Raw genomic sequence first — 18,614 nt, forward strand, 5'->3', positions numbered from 1 at the left:
AGCTCATAGAAGCAAGGAGTCCTTTGTTACAACATCAAACCTATGGAAGCAAGGGACCATTGTGACACTGCGGGGCCTCATGGAACCAATTGTCCATGATGACAGTGCGGATCAAAGGAGACCATGGTGACACTGCGGAACCTGATGGAACCAAGGAGCCATTGTGACACAGTGGGGCCTCATGGAATCAAGGAGACCATTGTGACCCAGGTGTTGCATGGGAAGGCAAGGAGCCATTGTGACACTTTGGGCTTCTTCCCTTGAGCTCTGCAGCTGGCTGTCCCAGCCCAGCGCACCATGTGCCACCTGCTCTCCTCAGGGCTCTGCCTGCACACAGCCCCAGGAGAAGTTTTCCTGTTTGCAAGGAGAGAATGGAAAAGCCGGAGCAGGTTTCCTAAACAACAAACCCCACTCAGGAGCCACATGCTCAGTACAGGCTGCCTGGAACGATGTCCCCTTTCTACAAGGGTCAGTGTGAGCAGGAATGATCTCTGGGAGCAGAATTCTCGGAGTCTTTCCACTGAATTCTCTGTCCCTGTGTCTTGGGGTGACTTTATCATGTGTATCCCCTATTGCTGCTCTATGCCCAGAAGTGAACTTTGTGCATTTCTGTGCCTTTCAACTGAGCCTGAGAGGGGGGAGAGGAAAAAAAACCGGACAAACTTCTCAGAGCGTTTGTTCAAGGACACACATACACACTCCTCTGCATCCTGCTTGCAGCAAGAGCAGAGGGAAGCAACTTTGTTTCTTTTTAGCCAGTTTTCAGCTCCTTTTCTCTGGGGGGAGATGGAGAGTTGAACTTTGTTTTCCTGGGACTTCGGGGTTTTTTTTTCCCTTCTTCTCTTCTTGACTCTTTCAACATCAGAGCACATTGGGAGAATTTTCTCCCGAGGTGGGGGCCCTGAATGTGGGCCCATGAGCCAGCTGCAAGGAGGAGGAGAGAGACTACACCTACGGAAGTGTTGGGGTTCCTCCCCCCTGCCATGAGGTCATGGGAGAGGGGACCCTGGGGTAGAGGCATGGCCTGGGCACGGGGTCTCCCTGCTCCCTGCTCACATGTGCCCTAATCCTGTTCAGCACTGCTTATTTTGTGTTGCCCTGTGCCAGGAGGGCCCTGGTTGTGCCGTGATTGCTCAGTTCTTTGGCAGTGCCCCGCCCATGTGGCTGGAGAAGAAAGAGCTCTGCAACTTCTCTCAAGAATCGCTCCCTGTTTCTTTGCACGGGCCTCGCTGTCTATGGATGTTTCAGGAGACCCCACCGAAACACAGAAGGACTCTCAAATTATCCCAGCTTTCTCTGCACAGCGAGAGCTTTTAATATTTAGCATTGTTATCCTTTTCCTGTGTGTTTGTTAAAAAAATAGGTTTTATCTCTTTCACTTTCTTCCCAGGAAAGTTCTTTTTTCCAAAAACCTGGTGGGGGAGGGCTGGGTGTAACCTGCCTTCTATAAGAGGATATTTTCCTCCACATTTGTCCAAACCGGCACAGCCTGTCCTTTCCTGGGTCTCTGTTGCAGATGGAAGCTGCTGGTGCCATTGTCAGCTTGAAGCCCTCTTTTGATGCAAGCAGATGTTGCCAGGTGTGTTCAGCAGCTGTTGCTCAATGCTTATGCCAAGCTATTGTGTTCCTCATGGAACCAAGGAGCCATTGTGACACTGCAGGGGCTGATGGCATCAAGGAGGCAATTGTGACAGTACAGAACCTCCTAGAAACAAGGCTCCATTGTGACACCGTGGGGAATCATGGAATCAAGGAGCCCATTGTGACACGGCTGCATGGAACCAATGGTCCATGGTTACACGGCGGATTCAAGAAGAGCACGGTGACACCACGCAACATCACGGAACCATAGGTCCATTGTGACACAGCGGGGCCTCATGGAAACAAGGGGACCATTGTGGCAAAGCAGGGCCTAATGGAAGCATGGAGAGCATTGTGACACTAAGGAAACTCCTGGAACCAAGATGACCACTGGCACATAATGGAACCTCATGGAAGCAAGCCTCCACGATGGTTTTGGAGGGCCTCAGGGACCACAGGACCCATTGTGACACAGCAGGACCTGGTGGAACCAAGGAGCCTTTGTGATACTCCAGATCCACATGGAAGCCAGGGTGCACTGAGACACAGCGGGGCCTTGTTGGAACCAAAGACACCTCTGCAAAAAGCAGGCTAGCTCATAGAAGCAAGGAGTCCTTTGTTACAACATCAAAGCTATGGAAGCAAGGGACCATTGTGACACTGCGGGGCCTCATGGAACCAATTGTCCATGATGACAGTGCGGATCAAAGGAGACCATGGTGACACTGCGGAACCTGATGGAACCAAGGAGCCATTGTGACACAGTGGGGCCTCATGGAATCAAGGAGACCATTGTGACCCAGGTGTTGCATGGGAAGGCAAGGAGCCATTGTGACACTTTGGGCTTCTTCCCTTGAGCTCTGCAGCTGGCTGTCCCAGCCCAGCGCACCATGTGCCACCTGCTCTCCTCAGGGCTCTGCCTGCACACAGCCCCAGGAGAAGTTTTCCTGTTTGCAAGGAAAGAATGGAAAAGCCGGAGCAGGTTTCCTAAACAACAAACCCTACTCAGGAGCCACATGCTCAGTACAGGCTGCCTGGAACGATGTCCCCTTTCTACAAGGGTCAGTGTGAGCAGGAATGAATGATCTCTGGGAGCAGAATTCTCGGAGTCTTTCCACTGAATTCTCTGTCCCTGTGTCTTGGAGTGACTTTATCATGTGTATCCCCTATTGCTGCTCTATGCCCAGAAGTGAACTTTGTGCATTTCTGTGCCTTTCAACTGAGCCTGAGAGGGGGGAGAGGAAAAAAAACCGGACAAACTTCTCAGAGCGTTTGTTCAAGGACACACATACACACTCCTCTGCATCCTGCTTGCAGCAAGAGTGGAGGAAGCAACCTTGTTTCTTTTTAGCCAGTTTTCAGCTCTTTTTCTCTGGGGGGAGATGGAGAGTTGAACTTTGTTTTCCTGGGACTTTGGGGGTTTTTTTCCCTTCTTCTCTTCTTGACTCTTTCAACATCAGACCACATTGGGAGAATTTTCTCCCGAGGTTGGGGCCCTGAATGTGGGCCCATGAGCCAGCTGCAAGGAGGAGGAGAGAGACTACACCTACGGAAGTGTTGGGGTTCCTCCCTCCTGCCATGAGGTCATGGGAGAGGGGACCCTGGGGTAGAGGCATGGCCTGGGCACGGGGGGTCTCCCTGCTCCCTGCTCACATGTGCCCTAACCCTGTTCAGCACTGCTTATTTTGTGTTGCCCTGTGCGAGGAGGGCCCTGGTTGTGCTGTGATTGCTCAGTTCTTTGGCAGTGCCCCGCCCATGTGGCTGGAGAAGAAAGAGCTCTGAAACTTCTCTCAAGAATCGCTCCCTGTTTCTTTGCACGGGCCTCGCTGTCTATGGATGTTTCAGGAGACCCCACCGAAACACGGAAGGACTCTCAAATTATCCCAGCTTTCTCTGCACAGCGAGAGCTTTTAATATTTAGCATTGTTATCCTTTTCCTGTGTGTTTGTTAAAAAAGTAGTTTTTATCTCTTTCACTTTCTTCCCAGGAAAATTCTTTTTTCCCGAAGCTGGTGGGGGAGGGCTGGGTGTAACCTGCCTTCTATCAGAGGATATTTTCCTCCACATTTGTCCAAACCGGCACAGCCTGTCCTTTCCCTGGGTGTCTGTTGCAGATGGAAGCTGCTGGTGCCATTGTCAGCTTGAAGCCCTCTTTTGATGCAAGCAGATGTTGCCAGGTGTGTTCAGCAGCTGTTGCTCAATGCTTATGCCAAGCTATTGTGTTCCTCATGGAACCAAGGAGCCATTGTGACACTGCAGGGGCTGATGGCATCAAGGAGGCAATTGTGACAGTACAGAACCTCCTAGAAACAAGGCTCCATTGTGACACCGTGGGGAATCATGGAATCAAGGAGCCCATTGTGACACGGCTGCATGGAACCAATGGTCCATGGTTACACGGCGGATTCAAGAAGAGCACGGTGACACCACGCAACATCACGGAACCATAGGTCCATTGTGACACAGCGGGGCCTCATGGAAACAAGGGGACCATTGTGGCAAAGCAGGGCCTAATGGAAGCATGGAGAGCATTGTGACACTAAGGAAACTCCTGGAACCAAGATGACCACTGGCACATAATGGAACCTCATAGAAGCAAGCCTCCACGATGGTTTTGGAGGGCCTCAGGGACCACAGGACCCATTGTGACACAGCAGGACCTGGTGGAACCAAGGAGCCTTTGTGATACTCCACATCCACATGGAAGCCAGGGTGCACTGAGACACAGCGGGGCCTTGTGGGAACCAAAGACACCTCTGCAAAAAGCAGGCTAGCTCATAGAAGCAAGGAGTCCATTGTTACAACATCAAAGCTATGGAAGCAAGGGACCATTGTGACACTGCGGGGCCTCATGGAACCAATTGTCCATGATGACAGTGCGGATCAAAAGAGACCATGGTGACACTGCGGAACCTGATGGAACCAAGGAGCCATTGTGACACAGTGGGGCCTCATGGAATCAAGGAGACCATTGTGACCCAGGTGTTGCATGGGAAGGCAAGGAGCCATTGTGACACTTTGGGCTTCTTCCCTTGAGCTCTGCAGCTGGCTGTCCCAGCCCAGCGCACCATGTGCCACCTCAGGGCTCTGCCTGCACACAGCCCCAGGAGAAGTTTTCCTGTTTGCAAGGAAAGAATGGAAAAGCCGGAGCAGGTTTCCTAAACAACAAACCCCACTCAGGAGCCACATGCTCAGTACAGGCTGCCTGGAACGATGTCCCCTTTCTACAAGGGTCAGTGTGAGCAGGAATGATCTGTGGGAGCAGAATTCTCGGAGTCTTTCCACTGAATTCTCTGTCCCTGTGTCTTGGGGTGACTTTATCATGTGTATCCCCTATTGCTGCTCTATGCCCAGAAGTGAACTTTGTGCGTTTCTGTGCCTTTCAACTGAGCCTGAGAGGGGGGAGAGGGAAAAAAAACCGGACAAACTTCTCAGAGCGTTTGTTCAAGGACACACATACACACTCCTCTGCATCGTGCTTGCAGCAGGAGCGGAGGAAGCAACTTTGTTTCTTTTTAGCCAGTTTTCAGCTCCTTTTCCCTGGGGGGAGATGGAGAGTTGAACTTTGTTTTCCTGGGACTTCGGGGTTTTTTTTCCCTTCTTCTCTTCTTGACTGTTTCAACATCAGACCACATTGGGAGAATTTTCTCCCGAGGTGGGGGCCCTGAATGTGGGCCCATGAGCCAGCTGCAAGGAGGAGGAGAGAGACTGCACCTACGGAAGTGTTGGGGTTCCTCCCCCCTGCCATGAGGTCATGGGAGAGGGGACCCTGGGGTAGAGGCATGGCCTGGGCACGGGGTCTCCCTGCTCCCTGCTCACATGTGCCCTAATCCTGTTCAGCACTGCTTATTTTGTGTTGCCTTGTGCCAGGAGGGCCCTGCTTGTGCCGTGATTGCTCAGTTCTTTGGCAGTGCCCCGCCCATGTGGCTGGAGAAGAAAGAGCCCTGAAACTTCTCTCAAGAATCGCTCCCTATTTCTTTGCACGGGCCTCGCTGTCTATGGATGTTTCAGGAGACCCCACCGAAACACGGAAGGACTCTCAAATTATCCCAGGTTTCTCTGCCCAGGGAGAGCTTTTAATATTTAGCATTGTTCTCCTTTTCCTGTGTGTTTGTTTAAAAAATAGGTTTTATCTCTTTCACTTTCTTCCCAGGAAAATTCTTTTTTCCCAAACCTGATGGGGGAGGGCTGGGTGTAACCTGCCTTCTATCAGAGGATATTTTCCTCCAAATTTGTCCAAACCAGCACAGCCTGTGCCAACCGGCTTCCTGTGTCAAGGGCTGGGAATGATTCTCCCCCGGTCACTTGTCAGCATCTTCCCAGCCCTAACTGATGGAACCCCTCTGTGCCTCTGTGCCGTGCCCGGGCTGGCTGCAGGCAGTGCCCCAGCCGCCGGAAAGGCAGATCCTGTCCCTCCCTCATTGCTCGGGACTCTTCCCGGGGCACTGGGATGTGGGCATGTGCAATGCCAAGGGCAGGACCATGGGGTGGCCCCTGCCATGCTGCTGAGCAGCAAAAAAGAGGCAATGAGGCCCCAGGGCTGCAAGGGTCACTTGTCTCCCAACTGGCCCCAGGGGCAGGGACTGCAGCCCTGGCCAAAGTGCTGCAGAAGTTGCCTCTGTCAGGGCCTTGCAGCTTCTGCACATCCCTCTGCCCTCTCCGGCCCAGGCTGTCCTACAGTGTCCGTGCCCTGTGTCTCTGTCCCTGCAGGCTGTCCTCATCCCCCCGGCTGCCCCACCTCCCCGGCCCCTTCCTTTGCTGATGGCTCTGCGTCCTGCCTGGCTCTGCCTTGGCACACAAAGCCTCGGGCTGCTCCAGACTCCTTCTGGGGGACACGTGGCACCACAGCACTGCCCTGGGAGAGAAATTCCTTTCTCCTTGTGTCCAGTCTGGACCTCCCCAGCTGCCCTTTGCATTAATTCTTTCTTTTGCCAGCTGTTCTCTACTATGTCAAAAGGATCCACCATCTCTGAAACCACCCTTCAAGCCCTCCCAGGACCCTCCTCCACTGTCCTCAGGCTCCACTCCACTGAGCACAGAGCCCCTTTGTCCCTATGTAGTGATCATGTGCTTGAGGCCACGGGCACCTGGACAAGAAGGTCGGTTCTTTTCTACAGGAAGGAAACCACAGAACCCCAGTGTTTTGAAGGCAGATGAGAGGCAGCCACCAGAGGCCAAGGCAAGCCAGACCTGTCTGTCCTTGCAGCTTCTGTCTGAAAGCAACCCTTGGACATATGGGGAGTTTTGGAGGTGGAGTTCCATTTCAGCTGTGGGTGCCTGGACCAGAATGACAGCTCTTCTCCCCAGGAAGGAAAGGGCAGAGCACCAGGGTTTCAAAGGCTGATTAGTGGTGGCTCAAGGAGGCCAAGGCCAGCCAGACCTGTTTGTCTTGGCAGCTTTTGTCTTGGAGCGATCCTTGGATAGAGGGAATTTGGGAGGCCAAATCCCAGTTTTGTCCATGGACGTCTGGCCAAGAAGGACAGTTCTTTTCCATTGGCAGAAAAGTGAGGAGCCCCAGTGTTTCAAAGGCAGATGAGAGCTGGCCCTCAGGAATGCAAGGGAAGCTGGACATTCCTGGCAGCTTTTGTCTGGGAGCTATTCCTTGGATATATGGAATTTCAGAGGTGGATTCCCAGTTTTGGCCATGGATGGCTGGACTTGAAAGATGTTTTTTCCATGGGAAGAAAAGCACAGTCCCCCCGTGTTTTGAAGGCAGATGAGAGGTGGCCCCTAAGAGGCCAAGGCCAGCCTGAGCTGTCTGTCCTGGCAGGTTTCACATGGGAACAGTCCTCGGGTAGAATCAAATTTGGAGGTAGAATCCTAATTTCAGCCATGGGTCCCTGGAGGAGAAGGACAGTTCTTTCCCACAGAAAGGAAAGCAAGGAACTCCAGCATTTCAGGGGCAGATGAGAAGCAACCCTCAACATGCCAAGGTCAGCCGGACCAGGCAGGTGGCCCCAGGGGGCCAAGCCAACCAGTCCTGTTCCATGTTCTTTGGATCCTTGGGGCCCTGCAGCATCACAATTTTGTTCCCCTGAGGCCCAGCAATATCACAGTGGTCTCCTTGGCTCTACAGCGGCACAAAGGCCCCTTGCTTCCATGAGGCCTTGCTGTGTCCAAACGGTTTCCTTGCTTCCATGGGGCTGCCAAATAACACTATGGCCCACTGGTTCCATGAGGTCACAGAGTGTCACAGTGGTCTCCATGATTCCATAAGGTCCTGCAGTGTCACAATGGCTCCTTGGTTCTATTGGGCTCCCCAGGATCACAGTGGCCCCTTGGTTCCACAAGGCCTGGCTGTGTCACACTGGCCCTTTGCTTCCATGAGACCTTGCAGTGCCACAATGGTTTCCTTGGTTCTATGAGGCCCTGTGGTGTCACAATGGCCCCTTGATTCCATTGGGCCTCTTACTGTTACGTAGTTCTTAGTTCCGTGATGCCCTGTAGTGTCACAGTGGTCTCCTTGGCCCCATGGTGCCACGCAGTGTCCTAAGGGCCCCTTGGTTCTATGAGGCCTGGCTGTGTCACAATGGCCCCTGGCTCCCATGAGGCCCTGTGATGTCACAATGGTCTCATTGGTTCCACGAGGCCCTGCAGGTCCACAATGGCCCTTCAGTGTCACAAGGCCTTGAAGTGTCATAATAGTCTCAGCGGGTTCCCCCGCTGCTTCACAATGGCCTCCTCGGTTCCATGATGCCCCGTAGCGTAACAATGGTATCCTTGCTTCCACACAGTCAGAATGGCCCCGTGGCCTCATGGAGCCCCACAGTGTCACTGCGATCCACTTGATTCCACGAGGCCCTGCCGTGCTACAATGACCCCTTGGTTATACAAGGCCCTGCAGTGTCACAATGGCCCCTTGGTTCTGAAGTGTGCAAGAGCCTAATAGTAGGAGAAAGGCTCCAAAAAATGCTTTGTCATTATCACTGCTCAACACCGGAAAGGCTTCAAAAGTGCTTTGTCATTATGGCTGCTTATCATAATCACTTTTGAACGCCTGGAAACTACGTGCCGTACGGGCCGTGCATAGCCCGCCTCGAGGCCCATAAAAAGGAAGGCAAAACTGGCGCAAAATGTGGAGGCGAAAGCGAAAGGTAGAATCCCTGCCCTTTGCCTTTCCCCACACCACCACCATCGCCAGCCACGAGACACCCTGAGGCCTCCGGGAGCCGACGCCGCCCGCCTGGGGAGAACCCCCCAATCCTTCACCCTGGACTGAAATCCCGAGTGAGCTGTGCAACCCCTACCCCTGCTCCTTCGTCCCAGGCGGACCGAGGTTCAGCTGCAAGCATGGAGCCTGCATCTCGGAGGACGGGCCGCCGCTTTCCAGCCAAACTGCTCCAGAGATGGGAAGAGGCAGATAAGACGCTTCAAACAGCAGAAAAAAAAAAGGCAAAAACTTCTCCACTTCCCCCACCCTGTCTCAGCAGCAACAAAGGTAGCACAGTGTGGTGGTGACTTATCCTATGCTTTTAGAGTAACCTTGGCTTTTTCTAACACTTCTCTACTTTTCTCCTTCTTTCTCTTTGCCTCTCTTACCATTAGATAAACAGATACCCATTTTTTTGGCACCAACATTTAATCTCGTTTGGTTTTAATCTCGTCTCTGGGAATATTTTGAACCTTCAAAGTTCTTTCCTTTTTATACGCAGAGATTTTGTTTTCTTTGCCCTTCTGGGTGTAAATCGGATAGTAACAAAGTGTCATAATGGTCTCCACGCTTCCATGAGGCCCCACGATGTCACAATGGACTTTTGGTTCCATGAACTTTCGTTCTGTCAGCAACAGTCTCCTTGGGTCCGCAGTGTCACAATGGACCCTTGGCTCCCTGAGGTTCAGTAGCGTAACATGGACGCCTTGATTCCATGAGGTTGTGTAGTGTCACAATGATCTCCTTGCTTCTGCGGCCCTGCTGTGTAACAATGGGCCTGTGGTTCCATGAAGTTCTGTACTGTCAACCATGATCTCCTTGCTTGCACAGTGTCATAACTGACCCTTGGTTCCATGAGGCGCCTGGCCTCCAACAGCCTCTAAGAGACCCTTATGGCCCCTCGAGGCCCCTCACAGCCCCTCATGACCCCTCAAGGCCCCTCACAGCTCCCCAGGGCCCCTCATGGCAGCTCACAGTCCCTCACAGTTCATGGCCCCTCATGACCCTTCACAGCCCCTAACAATCTCTCATGGCCCCTCACAGCACCTCATGGCCCCTCACAGCACCTCACGGCCCCTCACGGCCCCTCACGACTCCTCATGACCCTTCACAGCCCCTAACAAACCCTCATGGCGCCTCACAGCCCTTCACAGCCCCTCATGGCCCCTCACAGCCCAAGGCATGGGACTCCTTCCGAAGGAGAAGAGATCGGGTTCTGCTTGTTCTCCTTTTATTGGATTTTATTCTCTTCTCTGTATTTCCTTTTGTTCCCAGCTCGCCCGTCCCGCGGAGCGACTCCTTCAGGGACCCGGCGCGGCACAAACCCCTCGGGGCGGCTCCAACAGAGCCCCGCCCGCCGCCGCTCCCCGAGGCCTCCCCGCTGCTCCCCGGCCATCGGACACCGCAGGCCGACCTGGCCCCTTCTTCCTCTTCCTCTTCCTCCTCCTCCTGCCGGGATTCAGCCCCCCGCCGCCGCCCGGCTCCTTCTGCCGCTCCTGCCCGGCACGAAGCGGCGCTGCTGCTGACGGGGCCGGAGCGCGGCTGCCCCGCGACTGCCCCGCGCCTCAGGGCCGGGCCGGGGAGTGACCGCACGGCTGGGGAGGGACCCCCGCTGGACACGGCAAGGATTCCTGTCCCTCCGGGCGAAGCACGGACTCACCGAAACTCCCATCCCTTCTCCGTGCGCCGCTGGCCAGAGGAGGGAGGGAAACGGGGATTGCTCTGGAGTTTTACATTTAATCCTTACAAAGCAGAGTCACAGATGGAGCTCCGCTTTCAGCTTCAAACGAGGGAATCCAACGGGAGCGCTGGCGCTTCTGTAACCTCAAGCTGTTCCTTGATACTCGACACTTTAGTTCTGGCCATAGGAAGCCCTTCAGCAGCAATGGCTCTCCCAGGCACTGGTTTCTGGCTCACACCCAGCTCGGAGCTTGGACAAGAAACCCAAAGCCCCAGGAGAAGAAGTTCTGCTGTTACTTTCTTTATTCAGAGTTCTTTTTATTATATTTTAGATATCATCTATATTTTACTGGATTTTTTTCTTTTTCTAAAATCTTGTGTTTATTCTCTCTTTGCCCCCTCCAGCCCTTGTCCCCATCCCGGAGGTTTGTGGGGCACTGCTGTCCCTCAGCCCTTCCTGCCCCAGCACCCGCGGCCGCTCCGGTGCCCTCAGGCCCCAGCTCAAAGCGAAACCACAAAACCCTCTGGAAAGAAAGCCGGTCTGGGGGAAAACCCTGCAGGGGGAATTGAATGCCACGGACAGCGATTGCTGAGAGTTGGAGATTCCAAACACTCCAAGGGGTCGGAGGGAACCGTGCTGCAGCCTCGGGGCCTCCCTGGGGCACTGCGGGGACCCCCGAGCAGAACGACTCTTCCCGCTCCCCAAAATCCGCAGCTTTGGGTCAGCTGAGGAAAGGAGCTGGAAAAAGGGCCTGGAAAGGGGCTGGAGCCCGAGGGGACCCCTCAGCCTTGGCCTGGAGCAGCCGCAGGAAAATGCCCCGGAAACCAAGGAAATCGATGGAAGTAATGAGGAATTTTTGAACTCTTTCCGCTGCTGTTTCCAGAAGGTCCCGGCCGGGTCCTGCTGGGAGGAGCCAGGGGCGGGGAGGGGCCTCAGGGCTTAATTGGGGAGAAAAGTTGAACTGGGGCAAGGAAACTTTAATGGTGGGGAGAAAATGTGAACGGAGGGGATTTGAATGGGAGGGGATGATTTGAATTGGGCAGAGAAAATGAACTGGGGGAGGAGCCCCCCAGCCCTCGGCTGTGCCCCGAAGGTGCTGCCAGCGGTTCCCCTGCTCCCACCCCCCGGGCTGGGGGCGCGGAGCTGCCGCTGCTCCCCAGGAATGCCACGGGATAAAAACTCCACTCAAGCTTTTATGTTCCCAGTCATTCCCAAGAAGATCCCACTTGCCCCCAACATGGTCCCAGTTGTTCCCAGTCATGTCCTGTATGGTTCCTTTCACTCTCAGTCCCTCCCAGTAGGAGTAAGGTACAGCCCCAGTCACTTCCAGTATGAACCCAGCCACTCCCAGTCAGTCCCTCTATGATGCCTTTTGCCTCATCATGGACCCAGTTGCTCAAAGCATGATCCCAGTATGAGTCCAGTCACCCCCAGTATGATTCCAGGTAACTTCCCAGTATGAGTCTGGTTTGATCCCTGTCACCCCCAGTATGATCCCAGTCACTCCCAGATACTCCCAGCACTATGCCAGTCACTGCAACATGACCCTGTCACTCCCACTATGATCCCAGTATGACCCCAGTATGGACCAGCTGCTCCCAGGATGATCCCAGTTGCCCCCTGCATCTTTCCAATTGTGCCCTTTCACCACCACTGTGGTTCCAGTCACTCCCAGTACAATCCCAGTCATTCCCAGTATGATGCAAATCACTCCCAGTATATCCCAGCAGCACCCATTGGGCCTCAGTATGTTCCCAGTAACCCTCAGTGTGGTCCCAATATATCCCAGTATAATCCCTGGTGCTCCAAATCTGGCCCTGTCCAGTCCTGATCCTGGTGCCAGTGTATCCTCCTGTCCCATTCTGTCCTAGTCCATCCCATTCTGTCCCAGTCCATCCCATTCTGTCCCAGTCCATTCCGGTCCCTTCCCGTCAGCCGCCGCCGTTTTCCGGATCCTTCTGCCGTCCACCCCCCCCCCAAAGCTGCCCCTCCACCCCCCAAGATGCTGACGGGGATCGGGGGCTTCGTGTTGGGCTTTGTCTTCCTGGCGCTGGGGCTCGGCTTCTACCTGCGCAAGCAGGTGACGGGAGGGGCCCGGGGGTCGTGTCCCCCCTCCCCCGGAGCTCTGAGGTCCCCCAGGGCCCCCCCGCCCGGTGTCACCCCCTTTGCTCTGCCCACAGAGCTCCTGAGCCTCCGGCGGCCGCAGCCCCTCCCCGTGGCCTCGGGCCCGGCCGGGACCCCTCGCCCCATCCCCGGCGATGATTTTGGGGGGTCGTGTGTCCCCCCCAGCCCCGCTGTCACTCTGCCCCTGCCCGGCTGCTCCCAGTGTTTCCAGGAAGGCTTCCCAGTTCTCCCCAGCCCCGTTTATTGGGGAACAGTGGGAAGAGACTTTGGGGGATCCCGCGGGGGGACCGAGAGTGGAGGGGGCAGAACCGGCCCCAGGATGGATCGAGAATGGGGACCCCCGTGTGTCACCCCCCCCGGGGGGCCCTTGGGAGTCACCTGAACCCCAAATCGGCACCCAGCGAACCCCAAAGGCGCAGAGACCCCCCCCTAAGCCGCCCCACAGCCCCCAACGACCAACCAAAATCCCCCGCGAGTATCAGATAATCAGAGAAGGCGCTGAACAACCTTCAGCCAATCAGAGCGCGCGGCGCTGGTGACTCACCAGTTGCCAGGCAGACCCGCAGCGCTCAGCGCTCCCCACCCGGACCCCGCCTGCGCCCCCCCCTCGCTCCCAGCGCCCCCGGCCAGGGGAATTTGAGGAGGGGGCGCGTGGGGGGCGCCCAGGCCGGGCCCAGAGCCCAGCGCTGCCCCAGCCCGACCTCTCCCGGCTCCATCCCGGCTCCATCCCAGCTCCTCCCGCGGGATGCGACCGCGCTGGGAAAACGGGGGGCCAAGGGTGGGCGCTGGGCCCGGGGGGAGCAGGAGAAAGGATGGGGGAGGAGGAGAAGGAGAAGGAGGCACCTTTTAATGATATTTTATTGAGTCTCATTTTTTAGAGACCGGGATCAATACTCCCCAGCCGTCAGGGCGAGTCCCTCAGGGCTGCGGGGCCCTGCTGCCGGCTCACCCCGTGCCAGCCCAGCGCCAGCGCTCAGCGGGGCTTTGGCTTCCCGTGCCCTTTCCCGTGTCCCCAGCCCAGCATCACCACCCCCGTGTCCCTAGGTCGTGCCCCACCCCTGCCCCCCTCCCCCTTTGTCGAGACACGGAGAATGAGAATTTCCCCACCATCCACCCCAAGAGTTCCCCCGAGCCCATTTCCTCTCCTGCTTTCCCTTGGCAGCAGAGCCCCACCCCTCCTGGCTGCCCCCTCCTGTCAGGGACTTGGAGAGAGCCAGGTCCCCCCTGAGCCTCCTTTCCTCCAGGCTCAGCCCCCTCAGATCCCTCAGCTGCCCCTCAGAATTCCTCCAGAGCCTTCCCCAGCTCCATTCCCATCTCTGGACGTGCTCCAGCCCCTCCATGTCTTTCTTGCACTTTGAAGCCCAATCGCTGCCCTGTCGCTGCAGGTGCCAAAACCCCAGGGAGACTCCTTGGAAATGGGGGTAGAGAGGAGCCCTTCAAAGGGAAACGTGTGCAAAACTGCTCCCAATGGCCGAGCGGGTTTGGTGTGGCTGCGGGAGGAAGAGATGCTCCGGGACTCCGCCTCGGCCCCGGAGCGGAGCGGCCCGTGCTGCCCCGGGGCGCGCGGGGCTCGGCCGTGGGGCGCGCGGGGGGGAACGGACACACGGGCACCGGACACACGGACACGCGGACAAACGCTCCCAGCGCTTCAGCGGCAGCAGCGGCAGCAGCGGCAGCAGCGGCAGCAGCGGCAGCAGCACAAAAGCAGCGAGTCCACGAACCCTCTGCGTCCCTTCTCCTGCTCCTCCTCTCCCTCTCCCAGTGTCTCGCACCCTCTCCCGCTCTCCCTTTCGTTCCCCAACCCCCCCTCCCGCGGCCTCCCTCTCCCCAGGCCCGGCCGGGCCATGCCCCCGGCCCGCCCCCGGCCCCGGGCGGGGCTGCCCCCTCCCCGCCCCCGGGCGTCCCGCCGCGGTCCCGCCTCCGCCCGGCTCTCGCCGTCCTGGCTGTGGCGCTGCTGGGCGGGCATCAGTGCCTGGCTCCTGGGCAGCATCGCCAGCCCCTGGCTCCGGCTGGCCCGACCCCTACCCCGGCCCCGGCCCCGGTCCCGGCCTCGGCTCCTCCCGGGGCCCGCCGGGGACACAGGCGGCGCGGCCGCTCCCGCCGCCTCCGCAGCGTCTTCCCCGCTCCGAGCTCCGCCGCTCTTGAGCGCGGCCGCCGGCCCCGAGCCGCCGGTGGCCGCTTCAAAAGAGCCCCCATGTGGGGATGGCCGGCCCGGGGCGGTTGAGCGGCGCTCGGGGGCCGTTCCTGGCCCCGGGCCGAGCGCTGACGGCCGCGTCTCGCGGGCACGGAAGGCGCAGCAGGGCCTGAAGGAGCGCTACCGGCTGGGCTCGCTGCTGGGGCGCGGCGGCTTCGGCAGCGTCTTCGCGGCCACGCGGCTCTCGGACGGCGCCCCGGTGAGTGGCGGGGCCGGCGGCGGGCGCAGGAGGCGGGGGGCAAAGGAGGAGGAGAAGGAGCATGGGGCTGGGCACGGCGGGCGGTGAGCTCAGCCCGCTGCTCCCCTTGCCTTGCAGGTGGCCATCAAACGGGTGCCGCGGAACCGCATCGACCATTGGGGCGAGCTGGTGAGTGAGCGAGGGGCAGCGGGAGAAGCCGGGGCGCGACGGGCGGGGATGAGCCGAGGCCCGGCAGGGTGGAAGCCGCCAGAACACTTCGAGGGAGAGCGGCTGTGGGGCCAGCGGAGCGCGCAGAGCGTCCCCGGCTGGCTGAGGGCTTCCCGAGCCCCGGCACGGCATCAGCTCCGCTGACAGCACCGTGCTCCTCCCGCAGCCCGACGGCACCCGAGCACCACTGGAGATCGTGCTGCTGGACAAGGTGTCCGCTGGCTTCCCTGGCATCGTCCAGCTCCACGAGTGGCTGGAGCTCCCCAGCAACGTGGTGATGGTGCTGGAGCGCCCGGAGCAGTCTCAGGACCTCCTTCACTTCATTTGGGCACGGGGCTTCCTGTGCGAGGAGGTGGCGCGGCACCTGTTCCGCCAGGTGCTGGAGGCCGTGCGGCACTGCACCAGCTGCGGGGTCCTGCACCGGGACATCAAACCGGAGAACATCCTGGTTGACCTGGCAACCGGGCAGGCCAAACTCATCGACTTTGGCTGTGGCACCTACCTGCAAGCCGCAGCCTACACCAGCTTTGCAGGTGAGCCCACGCAGGGGGAGGCTCCTGGTAGCGGCATCTCACCGCCCAACATCTCACGGCCCAACATCTCACAGCCCAAGCCGGCTGTGGCAGGGGGGATTCTCCCTTTTGCTGCCAGTCATGGCAGCCAGAGTCTTCAGCTGAGCTGCTTTTGAGCGGCGCTGGCTGAAGGGCTATTTTCCAGCCTTGCTGGCAGCCTTCGCCAGCCACTCTGCCCAGGACTGGCGCTGGGGCTGGGGCAGCCAGTGCCACAGAAACACCCGTGGGTGGGGGTAGCAGAGAGGGGGGCCCAGAACCTGTGCTCCAGCCCGTTTGGTGTGCAGGCGAGACAGGGCTCGGACTGCTCTGCTGCCCGTGCTTGCCTTGGCTTAAGAATGGTTTCTGGGGCAGTGCAGGCAGGGAGGATGAAAGCGTGGTTTTTCCCCAGCACCAAGTGGGTTTTTCCTTTGCATGCAATGCTCGGGCCTTGCCAGGGCTTCCGCTGCCCTCTTGCGACACCAGTGGCTTCATTTCCAACCCCCAGTTTGTACGCAAGTCCCAGGTGCTGGCGAGAGGGCAGCGGGTCACGCCGCGTGCCGCTGCTGCGGCCCCCGCATGCCCAGGGATGCTGGGGCGAGGCTCTGGGAGCAGGCAGCGTCCGCCTGAAGAACTCCACCTCTATTCCATAGGAACACCGTCCTACAGCCCCCCGGAATGGACCCTGTTAGGCTGGTACCACGGCGAGGCAGCGACCGTCTGGTCCCTGGGCATCGTGCTGCACCAGATGGTCTGCGGGGAGCACCCTTTCAGGAGGGGCTGGAACAGCACCTGGGGCCGGCTCTCGCTCCCACGACGGCTCTCTCCAGGTGGATCCTCGTCTCAGCAGCACGGGGGGAATAGCAGTGCTGGGAGACAGCAGCAGGCTCAGGAGCATCCCGCACTGGCAGCTGCTGAGCAGGTGGCAATGTCCTGCTCTCCTGCTCTCCTCCAAAGGAAAGAATTGATGGCAAAGTTTAGGCACAGCCCTGAGCGCACGCAGCATGGCCTGGCCTTGGCAAGAGTGGGGCAAAGCGGACAGGAGCCTTCTGCAACTGACTGGCGCTTTCTGCTTTCTCTCCACAGAGTGCCAGAGTCTCATCCAACGGTGTTTATCCGTGCTCTCCTCGGAAAGGCCCTCATTAGAAGACCTGTCCTGTGATCCTTGGATGCAGGATATTCACATGCCATAGGAGAAGGGAGAGAGCCACGTGCACGCTTTGACCCAGGGAGCCGGTAAGTTCCAGCTGCACACGCGCCTTGGCAGGAAGCAGCAAAGAAAGGCAGAGATTTTGTCCTGCCTGAATCGCTGCGCAGGGCTCCTCAGCTGGGCACGCTCAGCCCTGCTGCTGGAGCTGAGCTTCTCTTCCCAGCACTGGTGGCCCCCATGCCAGCTGCTTTTGCTTGTTCTGCTTCAGCGACAGCCGGGGCCCTGGGCAGAGCACTGACAGCCTGCTCCAGCCCCAGGGAAGAAGGAGCCCCTGGAGAAGCTGTGCCAGGTGCGGCTGCTGCTGCTGGAGATATGGAGGGTGACATCAAGGATGACAAGCTCTTCCTCCACCTGGCAAGCTGAAGATGATGGACTTCAATTGTGGCACCTTCTCCAAAGCCAGGCTCCACAGCGAATTTGCAGATGAGTCCACACGCAGGGGGATGCTCCCAGATTTGTGCATTGCACAGCCTGGCCGGGAAGCAAAGGTTTCCCCCTTTGCTGGGGCGGATGCAACCAATTCTTCAGTTGGCTGCCAAGCTGCTTTTTGGCAGGGCTGGGGGGATGGGCTGGACTGGTTTTGAACTGGGAATCTGCTCCTGGCTCTGCCAACAGCCCCCAGCACCCACCGTGGCCCGCGCTGGGGCTGGGGCTGGGGCAGCCAGCCTGACACAAACAAAGCCCCATGGTGGGAGCAGAGGTTGGACACCAGAAGCTGTGCATGGGCTGCTTTGCTCTGCAGGCAAGAAAGGGCTTGGGCTGCTCCACTGCCCTTGTTGGCTTTGGGCTCAGCATGACTTTTGGGGGCAGTGCAGGGGGAAGGCAGAAAGCGTGGGCTGCCCTGGCCTGTGGGTGGGTTTTTCCCTCGCATGGTGGGCTTGGGCCTTCCTCAAGGGAGAAGATTTCCTCCCCAGCAGGGAGAAGATTTTTTACCTTTTTCCTTGTTTTCCCTTTTTGTCTGTAATCTCTTTTCATTGATTTATGGTTTGTTTTTCCAAAGGAAGCATTCTAGGTGCTGTCTGGTCCGGATGGCGAAGTGCTTGGGAGCAGCTGTGGCGTGGATGGGACGTGCCCTTGGAGAAGGGCTGAGGACGTCGTTTGGGAGCAGCTTTTCTTCTGGCGGCGGGAGGCGTGAGGTGGGTGCCCGTCCTCTTGGCACGGCTGGGATAAGGGCTTTTGGGAGACGGCAGCGAGCGCAGCAGCATCCTGCTCTGGGCAGCTGCTGAGGAGGTGGCTGTGCCACGGCCGGCTGCAGGCTGGGCACGTGTCCTGCCCTCCTGCTCTCCTGCCAGAGGCAGCAATGCTGGGCAGCTTTGGGCAGCGCTCTGAGCGCGGCCAGCACGGCCTGGGCACCGCGGGCGGCTGGGACAAGGGGGACAGCAGCCTTCAGCTGACGGGTGCTTTCTGCTTTCTCTCCTTGCAGCCGGGCTCTGTGGATGCTGAGGCTGCTCTGGGCTCCACCAAGGCTCTGCTGCAGCTCAGCCCCGGGGCCACGAGAAGCCAAAGAAGAAACGCCGTGACCTGCAGCAGAGACGTGCTTGAGTAGCTCGGCAGTGCAGCTCAAGTTTGCAGAGTGTGCACCTCCGGGGGAAAATATGACACCTCCCCAATAACAAACTTGTTCAGTAACTTCTGAAATGAAATCAGTCTGGGATGACCCCCAATGCCATTTTTCAGCTTACTCAAGCTGAAGCTCAGCTCTTCTCTGAGCAGTTCTCTCC

The sequence above is a fragment of the Aphelocoma coerulescens genome, chromosome 26 (assembly GCF_041296385.1).
Source record: "Aphelocoma coerulescens isolate FSJ_1873_10779 chromosome 26, UR_Acoe_1.0, whole genome shotgun sequence".
NCBI lineage: Eukaryota > Metazoa > Chordata > Aves > Passeriformes > Corvidae > Aphelocoma > Aphelocoma coerulescens.